At 40.3% G+C, this 6,169-nt stretch overlaps 1 non-coding gene across 1 annotated transcript; it reads right to left on the bottom strand.

The window, feature by feature from the left end:
* Positions 1 to 4,954: 4,954 nt before the first annotated feature.
* On the bottom strand, positions 4,955 to 5,056 carry LOC133079256 (U6 spliceosomal RNA). Its single transcript, XR_009698134.1, has one exon. It is a non-coding gene; the product is annotated as a U6 spliceosomal RNA (small nuclear RNA).
* Between the last annotated feature and the right edge of the window lie 1,113 nt (positions 5,057 to 6,169).

The raw sequence follows: 6,169 nt of genomic DNA, 5'->3' as shown, positions 1-6,169 counted from the left end.
AGAATGTAACTTCCTGTTCATAAGATTTTCAAATGAAGATCTTTTCCCTCTCTTTCATGTTTATTTTAAAGGGTGAAAAAATTGGTGTCAAAATCACGAGATTCTGCAATTTGTTTAGCATCAGTGACAGATGTTTGATAAACATAATCGCTGGTTTTCCTCAAACAATTTAATTCCTTTGATGCTGTCAAGAGCATTATGCACACTGAATTTGATGCAGGCATCATTTGGCTTGTATCATTAATTTTACTTAATCTATCACCTAAAATTAATACTGAGTAAATCAGATTTAAAGTTGATATTTTCAGATGTGTACCTTTGACTTGCATTCTTTATCAATTATCATCATCAATAAAATCAACAGTTTTTTTAAAAAAGAATATAACTCGGATATCAGATCAGATCAGTAATATGAATCAGCCTCTTTTCTTTTTTTAAAAAAAATATTTATCTATTTATTTTTGGCTGTGTTGCTGCGCGCAGGCTTTCTCTAGTTGCAGTGAGTGGAGGCTACTCTTCGTTGCGGTGCGAGGGCTTCTCATTGCGGTGGCTTCTCTTGTTGCGGAGCATGGGCTCTACGTGCACAGGCTTCAGTAGTTGCAGCACGCGGGCTCAGTAGTTGTGGCTCATGGGCTCTAGAGCGCAGGCTCAGTAGTTGTGGCGCACTGGCTTAGTTGCTCTGCAGCATGTGGGATCTTCCCAGACCAGGGCCGGAACCTGTGTCCCCTGCGTTGGCAGGCAGATTCTCAACCACTGCGCCCCCAGGGAAGTCCAACCTCCTTCTTTTTAAAGGCTTTGTAGTGTTCCATAGTAAAATGGCCTTGTTTTACCAGCATCCTATTGATAGGCCTTTAGTTGATTCTAATCTTTTGCTATGAGGAACAATGCTTCAGTGAATGTCCTTGTATGTGTCTTTTCACAGATGTGTAGGATATTATAGAAAAATTCTAGAAATAGAATTACTACATAAAAAATATGTTCACTTTATATTTTGATAGTAGCTGAATTGCCCTCCAAAGAGGTCAAACCAATATATAGTCCTGTCTAACACAGTGTCTTCTCAATTTTTAAAAATCTTTGCCAATCTGATAGGTGAAAAAAAGGGTATCTTTTTGTTACAGTTGCTGAATTTTAAGATGAGGAGTTTAAACTTTGCTTAAAATGAAATCAAATTTATAAAACTAAAAAGTGACTCTCTAAAAATTAGAAAAGTATTACATTATCTTTTCATATATCAAAGTTAGATAATATCACTATTTTTTATTCAATCTGGGTCTCCAGGCTGTATTTTGAAAACAATATAGGGGGACTTCCCCGGTGGTGCAGTGGTTAAGAATCCGCCTGCCAGTGCAGGGGACACGGGTTCAAGCCATGATCCGGGAAGATCTCACATGCCGTGGAGCAACTAAGCCCATGCACCACAACTACTGAGCCTGCGCTTCAGAACCTGTGAGCCACAACTACTGAGCCCACGTGCCACAACTACTGAAGCCCATGCACCTAGAGCCTGTGCTCCGCAACAAGAGAAGCCACCACAGTGAGTAACCCACGCACCGCAACGAAGAGTAGCCCCCGCTCACAGCAACTGGAGAAAGCCCACGTGCAGCAACGAAGACCCAATGTAGTCCAAAATAAATAAATAAATAAATTTATTAAAAATAGATAAATAAATAAGAACAATATAGGGCTCATGACACATTTCTTTCATGTATATTGAGGGAGATTTAGTTGAGGCACTTTAGCAAACAGTCACCAAATACTGGTTTGTGTCAGTGAATAAAACTACTGCCTTCAAAGAGCTTGTGGTCTAGCAGAGGAGTCCAAAGAATTTCACTGTATTACAGTATTAGTATAACTGTCTAGAGTGGATACTACTGTATAGGACAGATGGAAAAAAGGAATTTAGCTGAATCTGGAGGTTAGAGAAGGCTTTGTGGAGGAGAGAACTTCTGAGCTGAGAAGTAAAGGAGGAGTAGAGACTAGCCAGGCGAAGACAGGTGGAAAAGGCAGTGCAAGCAGAGGGAACAGCATGGCAAAGACATTGAGGCATGAGTGAACTTGAAGAGTGAGGAGCATACCAGAAACCCAGCATTTCTAGAGAGACAGGCAGAGGACACAGGAAATTGCTCAAAGTTAACACACCCTTGTAATCAGCACCCAGATCAAGAAAGAGAATGTTACCAACATCCTGGACCCTTGTGTCCCCTTCCAGTCACTACACCTCCAAGGGTAACTATCCTGACTTCTATTGCTGTAGATTTGTGTTATCTTTATTAAAATGTTAGAATCAATCTTTATGAAAGCAATGGAATCATATAGTGTGTACTCTTTGGTGTCTGTCTTCTTTTACTTAGCACGTTTGTGTGATTTGTCCACAGTATCACGTGTGGTTGTGGTTTGTTCATTCTTGTGGGTGTATAGCATTCCAGTTTATGAATGTATATTTATCCACTCATTCTCCTGTTGATGTATATTTGGGTAGTTTTCAGTTTGAGACCTCTATCAATAGTGTTTGTACATATCTTTTGATGAACATGAATATGGATTTCTTTTGGGAGAGGTGTTGCTGAATCATAGGGTAGATATACGTGGGCTTTAGTAGATACTGCCAACAGTGTTCCAAAATGGTTGTACCATTTATGCTTCCACCAGTGGTCTATGAAGGAATTCCACTTGCTTCACAGTCTTGCCAACACTTTCTGTCTTTTTCATTTTAGCCATTCTGGTGGGTGGTATTGCATTTTGGTTCTAATTTGCATTTCCTTGATGACTAATGAAGTTGGGAATGTTTTCATAATTTTCCCTGATCTTTTTTTCCCCTCAACTTTTTATTACAAAAATTTTCACATTCAGAAAAGTTAAAAGAATTGTATAATGGACTCTCATGTACCTAGTACCTAGATTCAAACAACTGTAATCTTTTGCTATATTTACTTTGTGTGTGCATGTGTGTGTGAGATCGTTTTGCTGATCCAATGTAAAGTAAGTTGTGATCACAATGACACTTGCTCTATAATTACTTCAGGAAGTATCTCCTAGAAATAGACATTTTTTCTGTACAATCATAATACTATGTTCATATCTAACAAAATTTACAAGAATTTCCTGAAAAATATTATCTACTAGTCTGTGTTCAAGTCTCTCTACTTGTCCCCAAAGTATTTGTCATCTAGTTTTTTGAACCAGGAGCCAATCAAGCCTGACTTACTGTATTTGGGTGCCATAGCCCTTTAAACTGACACACCATCTTCCCCCACCCCCATGACACTGACTTTTTGAAGAGCCAAATTATGCCCTTGTTGTCTATATAAAGAACATTTTAACCTCAGTGGCTTAAAACAACTCTTATATCTCACGATTTTGTGGACCACAAATTCAAGTGATTCTTTGTTTCACATGACATTGAAAAAAGTCAGTGGTGATATTCAGTTGGCAGATGGACTGGTGGGGCATCCAAGATGCCTTTGCTCTCATGTCTGACACCTTGGTTGTGATGGCTGAAAGGCTGGCTCAGCTAGGAATGCCCACCAGAGCATATGCGTGGAGCTTCTCTAGCATGGTGGCCTCAGAGTAGTCAGTTTTCTTATATAATGGCTCATGGCTCTGAGAATGAATGTTTTGGTGAATAGGACTTGCATTCCTTTTCTGACCTAGCCTCAGAAGTCACATTGCATCCCTTCCATCATACCCTATTGTTTGAAGTAGTCACAAAGCCCACCCAGTTTCAGAGAATTTGAAGCTATGTTTTAAAAACTGCCATGGTCTGCCTTCTGGCCACAAATTACAGATCTTCCTCAATTGATGATGAGGGTGCATCCTGATAAACCATCATAAAGTGAAAATATCACAAGTTTAAAATGCATCAAATACACCTAACCTACCCAACATCATAGCTTACCCTTGCCTGCCTTAAACATGCTCAGGACACTTACATTAGCCTTCAGTTGGACAAAATGATCTAACACAAAGCCTATTTTATAACAAAGTGTTGAATGTCTCATGTAATTTATTGAATACTGTACTGAAAGTGAAAAACAGAGTGGTTGTCTGGGTACAGGGTGTTTGTAAGTGTATTGATTGTTTACCCTTATGATCACCTGGCTGACCAAGAGCTGCGGGCTTGCTGCCACTGGCCAGCATCACGAGAGTGTATTGTACCACATACCACCGGCCCAGGAGAAGGTCAAAATTCGAAATTTGAAGTGTGGTTTCTGTTGAATGCTTATCACTTTTGCACCATTGTAAAGTTGAAAAGTTGTAAGTAGAACCATCACAAGTTGAAGACCGTCTGCATTCGCCTTTCTCTCACATGCAAAATACACACACCATTTCCAAGAGTCCTCCAAAGTCTCATCCCATTATGACATCAGGATCAGGCTGATGTCTTTTTTTTTAATCTTGAGTTCCCTGTGAAGCTGCTATCAGACCACTCCCTTAGAAGTCTTAGAAGCATTACTGTCTAGCTGAGAGGAGCAACGAGGCAGGCCCTTGATTCTTAGAGAGATTTTTGTATACCCGAGAGGGTTATGAAGCATCATCTTAAGCCATTCTGAGGTCAGAAACTTCTGTCTTACAATCAACACACCAGATTCCCTGAGACAGTATTTTACTAGGTGCCCTCTTAGGAGACTCCACGTTCTGATTTCTTCTACTTGTTTCTTCTTGGTGTCGTTTAACGTTTTCTTAAACCCCCCTCACTCACTCCCACATTTCTTGTAGAGTTGAGTCAAGAGGCTTGATTGGAATCAGGTTAACTATTTTGGCAAGAATTCTTCATAGGTGATTCAGCATACATTATACTGCCTGACATCTATAGACACATAATATCAAGTTTTCCCATCATTGATATGTTAGGTTGGATCACTTCTTTTGGGTGGTGACCATCAGATCCTTGCATTGTAAAAGTACATTTTCTTCTTTGTGATTAGCATATAATCTGTGGGGTGATACTATCAAAAATATGGAATGCTTCACAAGTTCACATCATCCCTGAGCCAGGGGCCATGCTAATTTTTCTGACATTCTTCCAGTTTTACTCTGTGCTATGGAAGCAAGCCCTGACCTGGCTCTCATGTATACAGATATCCCATCTCTTGCCCCAGCACCTCCTCCTGCTCTAGGTGTCTGTTGACTGAGCTTAGAATATCCCCGAACTGTTCTAGTTTCCTAGGTAGTAGTTTTTTGGGTTTTTTTTTTTCTATCCATGTTTAAGCTGTGTTTTTCTTTGCTCCAGTTTTTCTGTCAATCTGATCCCATCTGCTTTCTATCTTACAGGAATTCATGAATAATCTGCTCTTCTGGTGGCACTCTTTATTGCTTTCCTGTGTTTTTATGCGTTTCATGTATAGACAAAAATACCTACAAAGAGACAGAAGGTGTCGTTTCAGGACATGTGAGGCAGGAAGTAGGAAGGGCGGTGTGTGTGGTTGTGTTCAATCAGACATCTCTAGCTAATCTTTGCTCTTGGGAAACCGTATTGTTGGGTAACAATGAGTAATTATCAGAGGCTGAAGGTAGAAACCAGATTATTACAGACTGGATTGTGCCCCTCCCCCTAATTCATATATTGAAACCCTAACCTCCAACAAGACTATATTTGGATTTAGCGCCTTTAAAAAGGTAATTAAGGTAACATGAGTTCATAAGGGTGAGACCCTACTCCAATATGACTGGTGTCCTTATAAGAAAGAAATACCAGAGATGTGCACGCACAGAGGAAAGGCCATGTGACAACACAGCAAGAAGGCGCCACCTGCAACCAAGGAGAGAGGCCTCAGGAGAAACCAACCCTGCCGACACCTTGATCTTGGACTTACAGCCTCCAGAACTGTGAGAACTTTTCTGTTGTTTAAGTCACCCAGTCTGTGGTATTTTGTTATGGTGGCCTTAGCAAACTAATACACAGATCATGGAAGACATGTATGACTTACCGAGGAGTTTAGAATTTCTTCTGTAACCCATGGGGAGCCATTTGCGTTGTAAGCAGGGTAGTAATAAGATCAGATCTTTGGGGGCAGAAAGATCACTATGGGAATAGTGCAAGGGAACTTTGGAAGAAGGAGAGAGCAGAGGCAGAGAAAAACCGGTCAGGAGGCATTTTGAGAGTACAGGTGAGAAGTGATGAGGGCTTGAACAAAGGCAGTTTTATGGACAAAAGAATGAAAAAAAG

This window comes from Eubalaena glacialis, chromosome 18 (assembly GCF_028564815.1).
Source record: "Eubalaena glacialis isolate mEubGla1 chromosome 18, mEubGla1.1.hap2.+ XY, whole genome shotgun sequence".
Taxonomy (NCBI): domain Eukaryota; kingdom Metazoa; phylum Chordata; class Mammalia; order Artiodactyla; family Balaenidae; genus Eubalaena; species Eubalaena glacialis.
The sequence above is the reverse complement of the archived record's forward strand: the minus strand, read 5'-3'. Positions and strand labels throughout refer to the sequence as shown.